Here is a 17,473-nt window from a genome sequence, read left to right on the forward strand (position 1 = left end):
TATTTTTATGCATTTATTATTGGGTCATCTTGTAACTTATAATGTCTAAGTAGGTTGTGTACTTATTGTACACAGGCATGGTGTACAATATTCGTCCATTCCTCTTCCTGAAACTTGTGCCTACAGTTGGACACCTGTGAGCATATAGGAGGATAGACATTTTTGCCACTTAATCTTGTATGTGTTGAAAGTTGCACTCCAAGCAGGCTGTATCTTAAAGCTGTATTATGCACTGAACTTCATGTCCTACTTTATATAATTCACAACAACACTCAACTTCAGGTATAAGGTTCAGGGGAGATATCTGACAAACAATTAACTGTGATCCTCTGTTCTGGCAGTTGTCAAGGTCTTGGACCAAGTTTGAAATCCTCCTTGTAAGACCATATAATATTTGAGAGGCTGCTGGATTGCCTGCTGGTCTGGAGGGGTTCAGAAAGACTTCATTGGGAGGTTTGACTAAGGGGTCTGATAGACGGAACATGTACCTGGGAGTTGAGGGACCTGGCACTGCCATGTTCTGACACTAATGGAAGCTCCCAGGATCTGGTGCCAGCATTAGATACTGCTGACAGGGACTGCTGGATGGCCTTCCCAATGCATTGTGTGTGGTGGGCGGAGAGCACAAGGGTCTTACATCCATTCTGTGCAAATTAGCATTGTCCAGTGCAAGATTCCAACCCAGCTTGCTATGTTCCACGATGACTTATGCTGACTTTCTAGCTATGCCCACTGTTTCTAACACATTTTTTATTGGGATATGTAAGGGTTAAGTAAAGACCTGGGAAGGCTGGTATGCTGACATGGTATTAGGGAGTAGAAGCATGGGCCATTTCTGTGCTTGATAAAAAAGATACCCCGCCCTTCCCTTCTCTTTGTTAAGGATTGATAAGCGTTTCCGCTGCATAAGGAATGTGGGGATCTAAAAGATGACACAAAAGATACAAAGGGTATCTTCCCCCTCCCTTCTTTTCCCAACTACATAAACGAGTTCAGGGTCATGGCCCCTTCCTCCCTCCCCTGTGAACCACTGATTAAGGGGACTTGTGGCAACAATTACTGCAAAGAAATGTATTTTTACCTTGAAAATACATCTATAATATACATAATGCTGTAGGTAATAAATAGGGGTGAGTATAATCATAGTATGGGCATTCATATTACTTAGGGTTTTGGGGGTGTTGTAGTAAATGTAGGCATTTACATACTAAAATAAAAATAGTGTACTGTAAGTAATTCAGTGCTTACTCAACAATTGGGCCAAGGGGAAAAAGTACCACAATAAAGAAGCTCCTCTTCTCAATCCGCCTCTGGGTCGACCTGCTCATTCTTCTAACATTTTTTGCCTGTTGAAAGGCATACTGCAGTGCACAATGGTTGATCCTTTTAAAAATGTTTTCTGTATTTTTGTCCCCTCCTGGACATTGAACCACAATGGGCATGCTATACCCACAGTACGTTTCCTCCATATGACCTCAGAAAGGAGCAGGGAAGAATAGTGACTTAAACAAGTAAATGTTCACACTGCAACCTACAAAGGGATATTTCATAGCTTGACTCACTTTCTGTGTTCTCCAAAATTTTAAAAATCACCTTTCAGTGCTTAATTTTGTGTCCATTTTGTTTAATTCAGCTTTAGGTCGTCATATGCCTGACAAAAGTGAAGACATATATTCATTTTCCTAAAAGGTGAACTATCCAGAGAAGTTGTCAGTTCATGTAACTTAATAATACACTCTTAGAAGAATCTTCTGAAAGGGGTACAGTTGTCATATAAAAATTCATAGGAAAGTTTTTCCATTCCTACCGTATGTACTTGTTTCATTTTGCCTTTCTGTTTTTTCATAGCTAGCAAGAACCTATTCATCATCATAGATGAATTTGGACAAAATGTCATTCTTTTTTTTTAATATATAACCAGAAAGAAATTTCTCTTTTGCTTTATTATTACTATCTTTTTCCCAAGTGCTGTTGCATGGTTCACTGATGCCAGCAATCTACAATGTGTGTAGATTAATTTTCTTTGAGTGTTTATAGTCTCAATATGTTTCTAAAGAGTCTCTTTGTGCTTCCACTTTGAGATCTACTCAGTCACCGATGTATCTGTTCTGTTTATTCATTTGGTAAGACTTTTTTTAAAATGGTTATACATCTTTCTTATTCTCAATAAGCTATATATTTTAATAGTTTGGTGTCTAGCATAGAAATTGATATTTTTGTTTTCTGTTAACATGTGTTCTGTATACTACTACATGTTTAAGAAATATTCGTTTAAGTCTGGAGGCTTTTTACGTTGCACAAAAACTAATGATTCTTTTCCCATATATTTAAAAATAGCGAATGCTGTCTGAATCTATGGGTTGTTTCATACATTACACTTTATCAGACAGTTCAAATTCCCTTTTACAAAATCACTTTAATTTTCCTAGTTTATTCATTTGATTCTGTCTCCCGGTGCCAACTGCCAGGCAGAGTCAGCAACTGAGCTGGTTACATTATTAATTAACCCTTTTTTCCCTGTTCAGTATTCTGTGCAATCCCATCGTGACTTATATGACTGTATTCATTAGTCACATGTAATCACCATACAGTTTTTATTACAATTTTCAGCCAAGGGATAATTCAAACTGTTTACTTTGAATATTCACTTCATATGATGTCTGGTCACTTAACTCACATGGTGTTTCTGTTCTCTGGTTGGATGAAACTCTTCAAGCAGAAGAATGACTAGTGAATAGCAAATGCTCTTCCTTTTGCATGAATAGATGTGTTCCAAAAATACTTGTAAAAAGAACAGACTTTTGTAATCATTTGGATGAACAAAAATACTGTCTGAATAGTGAAAAGAAAGGGGGCAAAAGCATTGTCAAACCAGAGAGCTATTCGAAAAACATTTTTCCAACACAGTTTAGAGCTGAGGATGCACAGTCCGTAGTATGGAATGGATATTTTTCTAGTATTTTTATTTAATAGCTCTTTCATTGTCTTAATAAAACATCTTTGAAGATCCTCAGAAGATGCGTGGTGTTCTGTGAAGAGCCAATGCTCCTTTAAATACTTGCATTGCTTTATAACAAGAAGGCAAATTTACGTTTTGCGTATTACACTGTCATCATTATGGAAATTCTGTAACTTGAATATTTGGCTTCTAATAAAATGAACAAAATATGTAAGATTTTTGTAAAATTCATAGTGACTAAAAATATTGAAAGTATTGGGAGACTTGTCCTAAAAGCCTTCCAGAGACCTGGTGACTAGTCTCCTCATCTGGGACAGTGAGTAGGCAAGCAGTCATGAATGGTCGTAAGGATTTTGCTAGCCAGGGTGAAAATGTTTCTGATGCTCTGCTGGAGTGGTCAAGCAATAATAATCAACCAATCAGAAGAGCAAAAAAGAGCTGAGATGCACAGCGCCTAGCAGCAGGGTGCCCCCAGAAGCTGGTGTCCAGGACAACCGCCCTGCTCACCTGCTTCCTACAACCAACCATACAAGAAGTACTGAAATAAAGATTTTAAAAATCTTTATGGGTTGATTCAAAACATTATCTCATGTGTAAACCCCACCCCCCCCGTCCACTTCCTTCCCAGATTACTCAGCAGGCAACACTCACCTGGATGCCCAGGTGTCTGACGCTGTCAACAGTAAAGGAGATCCTGAGTATCCCAGTGGTGATGGATAGGTGGGAAACCTCTAGCCACCCCTTTTCTGGAGTCCTTTTACTTATAAAGGAAATTAATTTTGGTGGTGCCTCTACCACCAATTTTAGGAAAACATATAACAGATTGAGATTAATTAAAATGTCTCAACCACTTTAAATCAAGGGGGGCTTCAGTAAATCAATTAATGCAGTTTACAGTAATAAATAAAATTCAACTTACATTTACACTGGCACCATTTACCCCACCACTGAGTGTGTACTCCTCTTAATTTGAGTTCTAGATGCTTGCTTGGGCGTGCCTGAAGATCTTGAAGCTGGGACAGCACTCTGTTGGTCCAGCAAAGCAGACCAGCCAAGGCAAAGCAACTCTAACGTGGGATCGTTCCAAGCTGCACAACCCCTCTGAAGATGGAGTTGTTAAAACCAGAGGTCAGTAACCCTGGATCCTGCTTAGATGAGAAGACCACTTCTTTCTTTCTCAGACTCTGGGGAAACCCTTTTGGGAACTGCTGCTTAAATGGTGGGTTGCAATCCCAACTGGGGTTGCTCCATCAGAAAATGGGATCGCAGCAATTCTGAATGTGCAGAGGATCCCATTGTATAAAGCAAAATGTCATATCGCATGGAGGACGGCCTTGCACATATGATGCATGTGAGGTCATGTTGCATGGAGAATGGCATCCTCTCTGTTTGGGGTTGCCAAAAGCAATCCATGTTAAAATGGGGTCATGCAGGGAAAATGTTGGGATCTTCTGCCCTACAGTCTCTTTGATATCCCCACTTTCCTAAACAACAAAGATGGTAGTTATACTGCCTGTACTGCAGGCCAACTTTAGTCAGTTCTGGACACAAGAAGTCTCTCTACCCTTGCCCCAGTGAAGGCCACCAATAGTCTCCGTAGCTCCCTACTTGGTCAAAGCCCCAGCACTTTCTCAGCAGCAACTTCTGGCTTTGACAGAGCTTCACAAGGGAATCTTCCATTTCCTGACCAGGATTTCAGCTCCTCACAAAATGGACCCCTCCACCTCGGTGTCTGCAGCCAAAAAATGAGGCTCCCTGGAATTGGAAGGCTCTCTTCTCGAAGGCATCCTGGGACTTGCGGTCTCCAAGGCTGAATTGTAGTACTCAGGATCTTCCCAATCAGAACACTCCCAATTAAGTGCAAAGGCCTTTCTAATAGAGAGGGCTTATATATGTTAAAATTAATGTAGAGATCTTCAAACTCTGTCACAGGCCAGGAAATTCCATACAATCGAACTGGTGACTTCATTGTTGGTGACCATATTTCATGTGTCATGTATACTGGGAAAACTGTGCTTTGGACCATTTCAGTCCCTCTTGGGTGCACCCTGGCTTCATTCACCTCTTTTTGGGTAGAGGGTCCAACTGCTCTGCAGCCGGAGCTGTCGGCTGCAGCTTCCTCTTCACCATGTTAATTCAACTTGCCTGTCTGTGTTGTAAGCCCTTTCTCTGGGAACCTGTGACCAGCAAGTTGATTTAAGTGATTCAAAACCAGCGTCTTCAAAGCAAAGCACTATTTATATCCATATTCCCCAGAAGGTACAAAACATCTGGAGCACAAGGTAAAAATAAGGCCCCTATGCATGGGTATTACTTATGCCTTACAAAAGCTGTCAAGGAAAGAGTAAGTTTCCATCAACTCAGCCATCTCTGGCTGGGAGAAGCAAACTGTCCAGCTCGCATCAGGCTCTCTGTCTCTATGTTCGCTTGCCAGACTGGTAGCTTTCACTGTCGCTCCCAGGGCAGCCTCTCTTCACCCAGATCAGCTTCCTTTATAAGTGTGGAGTTGTGTAATGGTTTAGTGATCCTTTGATCTCCCTCCCCTCAGCCTTGGCAAAAGTATGTCACCAAGCTTGGGGTCTGAGTTGCCTCTTCATGGTTACAAACCTATCTATTGTGTGTGTTGGGTTGTCTGTTATCTAGGCCAGTGGTTCTCAATCTATTGTACTAGTATCCCCTTTCACATAGTAAGCCTCTGAGTGTGACACCCGCTCCCCCTTAGATTAAAAACACTTGTTTACATGTGTCTAACACCATTATAAATGCTGGAAGCAAAGGGGGGTTTGGGGTGGAGGCTGACAGCTCACGACCTCCACATGTAATAACCTCGCAATCCCCTGAGGGGTCCTGACCCCCAGTTTGAAACCACCCAATCTAGGCCATTGTTTTACCTTTCCTGCCTGATATTACCCTATTGGATTGAACTCCATAGCAAGTAGCCTATCAAACACAGGCATTCATCCTATTTATAGAAAATAGTTATTTCCTAGTTCATTATGCCATGCCTAAAAATATATAGGGTTGGCCAGTTGATTACATCTTTTTAAAAGCTTTAATTCATTAGTACAACTTCCATCAGTCTTAAAGACTAGTGTTCGTTGTGATTGTTTATCACTAGCTATTCTACAGCATACTCAAATAGCAGCACATTCTTGTGCTGCCCTAGCTAAGGTTCCAGTTCTGCAAAGCTATTTGCTCAGACAGACCTTCACACCAACAATCTAACTGAAGTCAGTGTGACTCTGGGGGAGTAAAGGTCCGTTGTGTGGATTGCTTCCCAATACCAGGGCTTAAAACACTTATGTACTTCATATACCTCAAGGCTGGAGTTGAAATCAAACAAGCCTATGGGTTTTTTCCTGTTGTGGGAACACAAAGAATCCAATTTAACTTTTTATGAGCACTGCAGCAGAACTCAATACTATTAAACAGACATTTAGACCAAACACACATGGGGGGTGGGGAGACATACTTCCCTTGACTTGTCTTTTAAAAGAGCAGGGGAGGGATGGACCTGTGCCTTCAGGGAAGTCTTCAGTAAACTACTAATACGTTGCCAGTGAATTTAATAGGATGGAGCGAAAGCTTTTTGACTTTCACTGGCCTCTATTTTCTTAACAATTCTGGTATGAAATTAATAAACTTTGAATATTGTCAGTTCATTTCACCTTGATTTTTTTTAAAGTGTGATTGAAAATAATGACTAGCATTTACAGAGCACATAAAGTTTGCAGCTGGATTACAAGCCTTCACAGGGAACAGTGCACACATCACAGAAAGACAACTTTCAGAGTAACAGCCGTGTTAGTCTGTATTCGCAAAAAGAAAAGGAGTACTTGTGGCACCTTAGAGACTAACCAATTTATTTGAGCATGAGCTTTCGTGAGGTGAGCTGTAGCTCACGAAAGCTCATGCTCAAATAAATTGGTTAGTCTCTAAGGTGCCACAAGTACTCCTTTTCTTTTTGAGAAAGACAACTGGCTCTGCAGTATAAGGTGGTAGCTTTTAAGCAGCACACAACATCCCTTCATAACGGTTCAGAATAGAAATAGAAAAAAATCTTTACTAGTTCAAACAGCTGGTGAATTTCAGGTATGCAGAATAAAATTAGCCATGTCATTTTGTTAACACCACTACCTGGGGAGAGGGGAGGAAATGCCACTGGATTTTCAATAAGAACTGGCCAAGACCTCAATTTTACATCTAATCTGAAAAAAAACCTCCAGTAGCATGACCCCAATTCTATGACGGGTTATTGTTTTATTATTGTCGCACAGAGAGGAGCGTTACCTGTTTAAATCACTAGCACCACTTCCTACAGCAAGTTCTGACTAGGTTTAATGTTGTGTACACTAGGAGCTGTGAGGTCCTGTGGCTGCAGGAAACTCCTACTTTAGGGCAAAGGGCGGAGAAAAGATTCCATAGAAAACAGCAAAGTAAAGAGCAGAAAACTGCCTGCAAAGAAATGTTTGCGGGGAGGGGGTAGATATCTGTACCCAAAATGTAACAAGTTATAATGAGTGCTCATGGTTGAGGCTAGATGGACAGTCCTCTAATTAACCACAGCAGCCAGCTGTAGAAATGACAAGGTATTTCTATGTGTCCACTAGGTTCTAGTTGAACTGGAGTAAGTCCAGTAACTCATCTTACAAAAAAGAGGAGGACTTGTGGCACCTTAGAGACTAACACATTTATTTTGAGATGATCATTACACAAAGTAAAAACTATTTTCCCATGCTAATCCTTTTTCCCCCTACTGTTACTCGCACCTTGTCAACTGTTGGAAATGGGCCATCCTGATTATTACTACAAAAGTTTTTTGTTTCTCCTGCTGATAATAGCTCACCTTAATTAATTGGTCTCACTACAGTTGGTATGGCAACACCCATTTTTTCATGTTCTGTGTGTGTGTATATCTTCCTATTGTATTTTCCACTGCATGCATCCGATGATGTGGGTTTTAGCCCATGAAAGCTTATGCCCAAATAAATTTGTTAGTCTCTAAGACGCCACACGTTCTCCTCGTGTGGTGTGTTTTTGTTTTTTTGCTGATACAGACTAACACGGCTACTACTCTGAAACCTGTCATTTTACAAAGACTACTTAACAGATGTTGGATGAAACAGATGAAAACCTCCAGTTACTATATCCACTGGTATCCAAGAGGAGAATGATTATGGGAATTAAGCCTATATGTATTGAACCATCCAGTAGCCCAACAGGTTTATTTTGAACACCTAGTGACGACCTCTGTTATAACCTTCTCACAGGCACCTTCTGGAGGAAACCAGTGTGTTTCAAATAAGTCGTGTACTACAACCTTGTAAATGTATGGGCCCTTTACAGTTGCCTCAATACAACCATCTATTTTTTTTAAACTATGAAAATTGCTTCTGTGTACTTTTTCCACAAAAATCCCAACTATGGCTCTAAGAGACCTGAATACTCTTTCAAATCATGTATTTCATCCTTTTGCCTGTAACCCGACATGCAGCCAAGTCTAATTTCATAGCAACCAAAAAACCTTGTACTATTGCCTGACGCTCTTTGAATCTGCCTCATTATCTCCTGTTTATCACAAGGACTACAATTACGGTGCCAGCTCCTGATGTCCTCGCTCAATTTTTACATGAGCACCAATCCCACTAACTTAATTAAGCAGCGGCTGTGAGAAAACAGAACGATATTTCTGCTCTACTCCATGCCGATTAGGCCTCAACCTGAGTACTACATCCAGTCCTGGGCTTGACGTTTCAGGAAAGATGTGGACAAATTGGAGAAAGTCCAAAAAGGGCAACAAAAATGATTAAGGGTCTAGAAAACATGACCTATGAGAGAAGATTGAAAAAATTGGGTTTTTGTTCTGAAAAAGAGAGGACTGAGAGGGGATATAAAAGGCTCTTACAAAGAGGAGGGAGAAAAAATCTTGTTAACCTCTGAGCATAGGACAAGAAGCAATGGATTTAAATTGCAGCAAGGGAGGTTTAGGTGAGACATTCGGAAAAACTTCCTAACTGTCAGGACGGTTAAGCACTGGAATAAATTGCCTAGGGAGGTTGTGGAGTCTCCATCATTGGAGATTTTTAAGACCAGGTGTCAAGGTTCCTCCCCCACTCTGAACTCTAGGGTACAGATGTGGGGACCTGCATGAAAAACCTCCTAAGCTTATCTTTACCAGCTTAGGTCAAAACTTCCCCAAGGTACAAAATATTCCACCCGTTGTCCTTGGACTGGCCGCTACCACCACCAAACTAATACTGGTTACTGGGGAAGAGCTGTTTGGACGTGTCCTTCCCCCCAAAATACTTCCCAAAACCTTGCACCCCACTTCCTGGACAAGGTTTGGTAAAAAGCCTCACCAATTTGCCTAGGTGACTACAGACCCAGACCCTTGGATCTTAAGAACAATGAACAATCCTCCCAACACTTGCACCCCCCCTTTCCTGGGAAATGTTGGATAAAAAGCCTCACCAATTTGCATAGGTGACTACAGACCCAAACCCTTGGATCTGAGAACAATGAAAAAGCATTCAGTTTTCTTACAAGAAGACTTTTAATAGAAATAGAAGTAAATAGAAATGAAGAAATCCCCCCTGTAAAATCAGGATGGTAGATATCTTACAGGGTAATTAGATTCAAAAACATAGAGAACCCCTCTAGGCAAAACCTTAAGTTACAAAAAAGATACACAGACAGAAATAGTTATTCTATTCAGCACAATTCTTTTCTCAGCCATTTAAAGAAATCATAATCTAACACATACCTAGCTAGATTACTTACTAAAAGTTCTAAGACTCCATTCCTGGTCTATCCCCGACAAAGACAGACTATAGACAGACACACCGACCCTTTGTTTCTCTCCCTCCTCCCAGCTTTTGAAAGTATCTTGTCTCCTCATTGGTCATTTTGGTCAGGTACCAGCGAGGTTACCTTTAGCTTCTTAACCCTTTACAGGTGAGAGGAGCTTTCCCCTGGCCAGGAGGGATTTCAAAGGGGTTTACCCTTCCCTTTATATTTATGACACGCCCCCCAAATCTCAGCTAGGGTGAAACACTGGCTGGGATTTCTTCCTGGAGCTCTAGGAAAAACAGAGTTTATAAGACACATGCATCTCTAAATATACTACCAAGTACATAAAGACTAACAATATTTTCCACATCTCAAGGATGATTTTAACCAGTTGATTCTGGGAAACTTTCACGGGAGAGTGCATCAGTCACTTTGTTAGAAGCTCCTGAGATGTGTTGGATGTCGAAATCAAAATCTTGGAGAGCTAAACTCCACCGAAGAAGTTTTTTGTTAGTTTCCTTGACGGTGTGAAGCCACTTCAGTGCAGCATGGTCGGTTTGCAGGTGGAAACGCCGTCCCCAAACATATGGGCGTAGCTTTTCCAGAGCGTAGACAATGGCGTAACATTCTTTTTCAGTGACTGACCAGTTGCTTTCCCTCTCAGACAGTTTTTTGCTGAGAAACACTACAGGGTGGAATTCTTGATCAGGTCCTTTCTGCATTAAAACTGCTCCCACACCACGCTCGGACGCATCTGTGGTTACTAGGAACGGTTTGTCAAAGTCTGGGGCCCTTAGTACAGGGTCAGACATGAGTGTCGCTTTAAGCTTGTTAAAGGCTTTCTGACACTTTTTGGTCCACTGAACAGCATTTGGCTGTTTCTTTTTGGTTAGGTCTGTCAGTGGGGCAGCGATTTGGCTGTAGTGCGGTACAAATCGTCTGTAATAACCGGCCAAGCCTAAGAAGGATTGAACCTGTTTCTTTGACTTTGGGACAGGCCACTTTTGGATAGCATTCACTTTGGCCTGTAGGGGGCTGATAGTTCCTTGACCCACCTGGTGTCCAAGGTAAGTCACTCTGTTTAGGCCTATTTGACACTTCTTAGCCTTAACAGTTAGTCCTGCCTCCCTTATGTGCTCAAGGACTTTTTGTAGATGTTCCAGGTGGTCTGCCCAGGAATCCGAAAATATGGCCACATTGTCAAGGTAGGCGACTGCATATTCTCCTAATCCCGCTAGGAGACCATCTACTAGTCTTTGGAAAGTGGCGGGTGCATTTCGCAGCCCGAAAGGGAGTACATTAAATTCATACAGCCCGAGATGTGTGGTGAAGGCTGACCTTTCCTTGGCAGATTAATCTAGCGGTGCCTGCCAGTACCCCTTGGTTAAGTCCAAGGTAGAGATGAACTGGGCCCGTCCCAGTTTCTCTAATAGTTCATCTGTGCGTGGCATTGGATAGTTGTCTGGACGAGTTACAGCGTTTAGCTTACGGTAGTCCATGCAAAAACGTATTTCCCCATCTGGTTTGGGAACTAGAACCACTGGAGATGCCCATGCACTTTCAGAGGGGCGGATTACACCCATCTGTAACATATCCTGGATCTCCCGTTCTATAGCAGTTTTAGCTTGAGGAGACACCCGGTAAGGTTGGACCCTAATTGGGTGAGCATTACCTGTGTCAATGGAGTGGTATGCCCGTTCAGTCAGTCCTGGGGTGGCTGAGAACGTTGGTGCGTAGCTAGTGCACAGCTCCTGGATCTGCTGTCGCTGCATACGCCCAAGGGTCATGGAGAGGTTCACCTCTTCCACACCACCAGCACATTTCCCTTCGTAGTAGACACCTTCAGGCCACTCAGCATCGTCTCCTCCCTGGGCTGTAAACTGACAAACCTTTAATTCTCTGGAATAAAAGGGCTTTAGAGAATTAATATGGTACACCTTAGGCTTTCGGTTGGAGGTGGGGAATGCTATGAGATAATTAACAGCTCCCAGGCGCTCCTGGACCGTGAATGGCCCTTCCCACGATGCTTCCATTTTATGGGCCTGGAGCGCCCTTAAGACCATGACTTGGTCTCCTACTTTGAAGGAACGCTCTCTGGCATGTTTATCATACCAGGCTTTTTTCTCTTTTTGAGCATCCTGTAAGTTTTCTCTAGCAAGGGCTAAAGAGGTTCGGAGGGTGTTTTTGTAGGTTGGTTACAAAGTCCAGAATGTTAGTTCCTGGAGAAGGTGTAAATCCCTCCCATTGCTGCTTCACCAACTGCAATGGCCCCTTAACCTCACGGCCATATACAAGTTCAAATGGGGAAAACCCTAAACTGGGATGTGGTACAGCTCTGTAGGCAAAGAGCAACTGCTGCAACCCTAGGTCCCAATCATTGGAGTGCTCATTTACGAATTTACGTATCATGGCACCCAAAGTTCCATTAAACTTCTCCACCATGCCATTTGTTTGATGGTGGTAAGGAGTGGCAACCAAGTGATTTACCCCATGAGCTTCCCAAAGGTTTTTCATAGTTCCTGCCAGGAAATTAGTCCCTGCATCTGTGAGGATGTCGGAGGGCCAACCTACCCTGGCAAAAATGTCTGCTAGTGCCTGGCACACACTTTTAGCCCTGGTGTTGCTTAGAGCTACTGCTTCCGGCCATCGGGTGGCAAAATCCATGAAAGTCAGTATGTACTGCTTTCCTCTGGGTGTCTTTTTCGGAAAAGGACCCAGAATATCCACAGCTACTCGCTGAAATGGAACTTCAATGATGGGGAGTGGCTGGAGAGGGGCTTTGACCTGGTCTTGGGGTTTTCCCACTCTTTGGCACACCTCACAAGACTGGACATAGGTAGAAACATCCTTGCCCATTCCCTCCCAGTGGAATGACCCCCCCAAACGGTCTTTGGTCCTGTTCACCCCAGCATGGCCACTAGGGTGATCATGGGTTAAGCTCAAGAGCTTGGCCCGGTATTTAGTTGGAACTACCAACTGTCTCTGAGGATGCCAGTCTTCCTGGTGTCCCCCAGAAAGAGTTTCCTTGTATAAAAGTCCTCTTTCTACAACAAACCTGGATCGATTAGAAGAGCTGAGAGGCGGTGGGTTGCTCCGTGCCGCCGTCCAAGCTCTCTGGAGGCTTTCATCTGCTTCCTGTTCGGTCTGGAACTGTTCCCTTGATGCTGGAGACATCAGTTCCTCTTTGGATTGTGGACCTAGGCTTGGTCCCTCTGGAAGCGATATAGGGGATGGAGCTGTTTCTGTTGACTGTGAACCGCTCTCCGCTGGTGCACTATGTTGGGATTCAGGCTCCGGCTGAGCCTCTTGTGTAGGGTTATCGGCTGCTGCCAGTTCAGGTTCGGTGGGGCCCTCTGGTGTTGAGGTTGCAAGTACTGGATTCAGTGCTGACACGGAGTCTGGTGTTGGTTGTTCGGCTGGTTCCGGTTCTGGGACTGGTTCCGTCTGGGACTGGATCCACTACTGCTGTTGCAGACATTGGCCTGGGGTCCGGGTCCATCACCTCTGACCGGGTCCTGATAGAAGTTTCCGGAACAGAGCTAGGCCTCACGGCTTGTTTAGCCTGGCTGCGGGTGACCGTTCCCACCCTCTTGGCCTGCTTCACATGATTGGCCAAGTCTTCCCCCAACAGCATGGGGATGGGATAATCATCATAGACTGCAAAAGTCCACATTCCTGACCAGCCCTTGTACTGGACAGGCAACTTGGCTGTCGGCAAATTGAAAGAGTTGGACTTGAAGGGTTGAATTGTCACTTGGATCTCTGGGTTGATTAAATTGGGGTCCACTAAGGAAGCATGGATAGCTGACACTTGTGCTCCGGTGTCCCTCCACGCGGTGACCTTCTTCCCGCCCACACTCACAGTTTCCCTCAGCTCCAAGGGTATCTGGGAGGTATCTGGGCCTGTGGACCTCTGGTGTGATTCCGGTGCAAAGAACTGTAATCTGTTGGGGTTCTTGGGGCAGTTGGCCTTTACATGTCCCAGCTCGTTACATTTAAAACATCGTCCAGCTGACGGGTCACTGGGGCGAGGAGGGTTGCTGGAGAACGGGGTGGTGGGACGATAAGGGGTCTGGAGGGTTCTTTGGGAGGTAGGTGGGGCTTTGGGCGGCCCCCGGTAATAGGGTGTGGTCTGGGGTGGTCCCTTCTGGTCTCCGCTCCAACTGCGACCAGTTTTCTTCTTCTCTGCCACCTCCACCCATCTGACTCCAATCTCTCCTGCCTCGATTACAGTTTTGGGCTTCCCATCTAGGATGTATCTTTCTATTTCCTCAGGAACACCCTCTAAGAATTGTTCCATTTGCATTAGGAAGGGCAAATTTACTGGAGATTCAACACTTGCTCCTGATATCTAGGCATCCCAATGTTTCACAATGTGGTAGGCATGTCGGGTAAATGACGTGTCTGGTTTCCACCTTAGGGCTCTGAACCTCCGACGAGACTGCTCAGGTGTTATCCCCATTCTGACTCTCGCCTTGGATTTAAACAGTTCATACTTGTTCATGTGTTCTTTAGGCATTTCAGCTGCCACCTCAGCTAAGGGTCCACTGAGCTGCGGCCTCAGCTCTACCATGTATTGGTCAGTAGAGATGTTGTACCCAAGGCAGGCCCTTTCGAAGTTTTCTAAGAAGGCCTCAGTATCATCACCTGCCTTGTAAGTGGGGAACTTTCTGGGATGGGAAGTGGTACCTGGAGAAGGATTGCTAGGGTTTGTTGGTATATTCTGCTGGGCCTTTATCCTCTCCACCTCCTCCACATGCTTCCTCTCTTTTTCCTTCTCCTCCTCCACATGCTTCCTCTCTTTTTCCTTCTCCTCCTCCACATGCTTCCTTGCCTCCATTTCCCTCTTGTGGGCAGCCTCCTGTACCTCCTTCTCCAGCCGCATGAGTTCTATCTGTCTTTCATGTTCCCTTTGTTTTTCCTCAGCCTGAAATTTGGCTAATTCCAGCTATAGTCGAGCTGCGGATTTGGTCATTCTAACCTCTCTGTTTTTAACTAACTTTACACCCGAGGTTTAGAAATAAACAAACAAAACTTGGCTGTAAAATTTTGCTGTGCTGGAATAGAATACCTATTCTCTGATAGTGATTGTCAGCCTACAGAAAAAGACAATTCCCTTGTCTCTGCTCTGGGCCCAAATTAAAGCAAAAAACCTCCAACTACTTGGAAACCTGCTTACCCAACCCAAAGAAAAAGCAAATGAGTAGAACACACACCCCCTATTTACTTTTAGGAAGAAAGAAAAAAAAAACTCTGGGTTGGAAGACTGTGAATTTCCCTGCAGAAGTTAAGTACCCTGCCTCGAGGCAAAGAAAACCTGCAATTCACAACAATAATCCCCTTTTGTCCCTGCTTGGCCACAAAGCAGAGAAAAAACAAGCTGCTTTCAGTTTCAGCAGCTTTCTGGACTTCCTTTCCAAAGGAAAAAAAAATTTCCTTTTTAAAATCTGTATTTCTAGTTCAAAAAAATCTCAACTGGATCTCAAAATGATTTCAGGTTAATCCCACCACTATGCCACCATGTCAAAGTTCCTCCCCCACTCTGAACTCTAGGGTACAGATGTGGGGACCTGCATGAAAAACCTCCTAAGCTTATCTTTACCAGCTTAGGTCAAAACTTCCCCAAGGTACAAAATATTCCACCCGTTGTCCTTGGACTGGCCGCTACCACCACCAAACTAATACTGGTTACTGGGGAAGAGCTATTTGGACGCGTCCTTCCCCCCAGAATACTTCCCAAAACCTTGCACCCCACTTCCTGGACAAGGTTTGGTAAAAAGCCTCACCAATTTGCCTAGGTGACTACAGACCCAGACCCTTGGATCTTAAGAACAATGAACAATCCTCCCAACACTTGCACCCCCCCCTTTCCTGGGAAATGTTGGATAAAAAGCCTCACCAATTTGCATAGGTGACCACAGACCCAAATCCTTGGATCTGAGAACAATGAAAAAGCATTCAGTTTTCCTACAAGAAGACTTTTAATAAAAATAGAAGTAAATAGAAATAAAGAAATCCCCCCTGTAAAATCAGGATGGTAGATATCTTACAGGGTAATTAGATTCAAAAACATAGAGAACCCCTCTAGGCAAAACCTTAAGTTACAAAAAAGATACACAGACAGAAATAGTTATTCTATTCAACACAATTCTTTTCTCAGCCATTTAAAGAAATCATAATCTAACACATACCTAGCTAGATTACTTACTAAAAGTTCTAAGACTCCATTCCTGGTCTATCCCCGACAAAGACAGACTATAGACAGACACACCGACCCTTTGTTTCTCTCCCTCCTCCCAGCTTTTGAAAGTATCTTGTCTCCTCATTGGTCATTTTGGTCAGGTGCCAGCGAGGTTACCTTTAGCTTCTTAACCCTTTACAGATGAGAGGAGCTTTCCCCTGGCCAGGAGGGATTTCAAAGGGGTTTACCCTTCCCTTTATATTTATGACACCAGGTTAGACAAACACCTGTCAGGGATGGTCTAGATAATACTTAGTCCTACCATGAGTGCAGGGGACTGGACTAGATGACCTCCTGAGGTCCTTTCCAGTCCTATGATTCTGTTTGTCGGACCCCATGTGAAAGGATTAGAAGATCAGAGAAACTGTTTTATCTCAAGCTTTCCCAACAAATCATTCCTCCAGTTTTTGGGTGTTGAGAATGAAGGTATGAAACCTCTCATGCTCATGGATCAAAGGCATGAGGAGGAAGGGACCCAGATCTGCAAGGGGTAGAGCTGTTTGTATGAATAGCTGCTCCACTCGGCCCTGCTGTCTGGCAGCATGTCTCTTTCAGGAGCTGTGTTGCCATCGACTGAGTACCCCCACAGCCATGGAAGAGACCCAGGGTGAGTTAGTGCAGTATCCACTAGTATTAAGCCCCTGGCAGAGGTGGTTCTGCATGTAATTCCTGGGGGTGGTGGGGAAGTCTTAGCAAGGATAGTAGGAGGTGGTCCACAAAGAATAGTATAACTCCCATATTCTTAGAAAAGATTATTTTTATCCATCAACTTGGATTTAAGGATCAAGCTTAGCTAATGGGCTTTATTTAAAAGTCTATCTTTCTTTAGGTATGGTAGTCCAGCCACAACCAGGGTTTATTTTGAGGCTCATATACATATAATCTTCTCAGACTTTCTTTTTGATTAGTTTTATTGGATAGTTATTCAATTCAAAAGAGAGGTTTCAGAGGAACAGCCGTGTTAGTCTGTATTCGCAAAAAGAAAAGGAGTACTTGTGGCACCTTAGAGACTAACCAATTTATTTGAGCATGAGCTTTCGTGAGCTACAGCTCACTTCATCAGATGTATACCGTGGAAACTGCAGCAGACTTTATATACACACAGAGAATATGTGTATTCTCTGTGTGTATATAAACACACAGAGAATACACATATATGTATTCTCATATTCACACACATATATGACCCACACATAAAGTGTTGGGTCATCCCAGAAGTTACCTACTACAGGATAGGCCTAATAAAGAAAATAACAGAACGCCACTAGCGGTTACCTTCAGCCCCCAACTAAAACCCCTCCAACGCATTATTAAGGATCTACAACCTATCCTAAAGGATGACCCAACACTCTCACAAGTCTTGGGAGACAGGCCAGTCCTTGCCTACAGACAGCCCCGCAACCTGAAGCAAATACTCACCAACAACCACATACCACACAACAGAACCACTAACCCAGGAACTTATCCTTGCAACAAAGCCCGTT

General features: G+C 43.5%; 1 protein-coding gene across 2 annotated transcripts in view; it reads left to right on the forward strand.

Moving 5' to 3' along the window:
* The window catches only part of LOC125639991 (heparan sulfate glucosamine 3-O-sulfotransferase 1-like), a 316,899-nt gene that overhangs the window by 47,836 nt on the left and 251,590 nt on the right, over nucleotides 1-17,473 (forward strand). The window contains exon 2 of one of the 2 annotated variants that reach the window (XM_075130976.1): nucleotides 3,934-4,087. The gene's annotated coding sequence lies outside the window, so the exon portion shown is untranslated. The remainder of the gene's footprint in view (nucleotides 1-3,933; nucleotides 4,088-17,473) is intronic. The other variant, XM_075130975.1, reaches the window with a different exon arrangement.

This window comes from Caretta caretta, chromosome 7, assembly GCF_965140235.1.
Source record: "Caretta caretta isolate rCarCar2 chromosome 7, rCarCar1.hap1, whole genome shotgun sequence".
Lineage (NCBI taxonomy): Eukaryota > Metazoa > Chordata > Testudines > Cheloniidae > Caretta > Caretta caretta.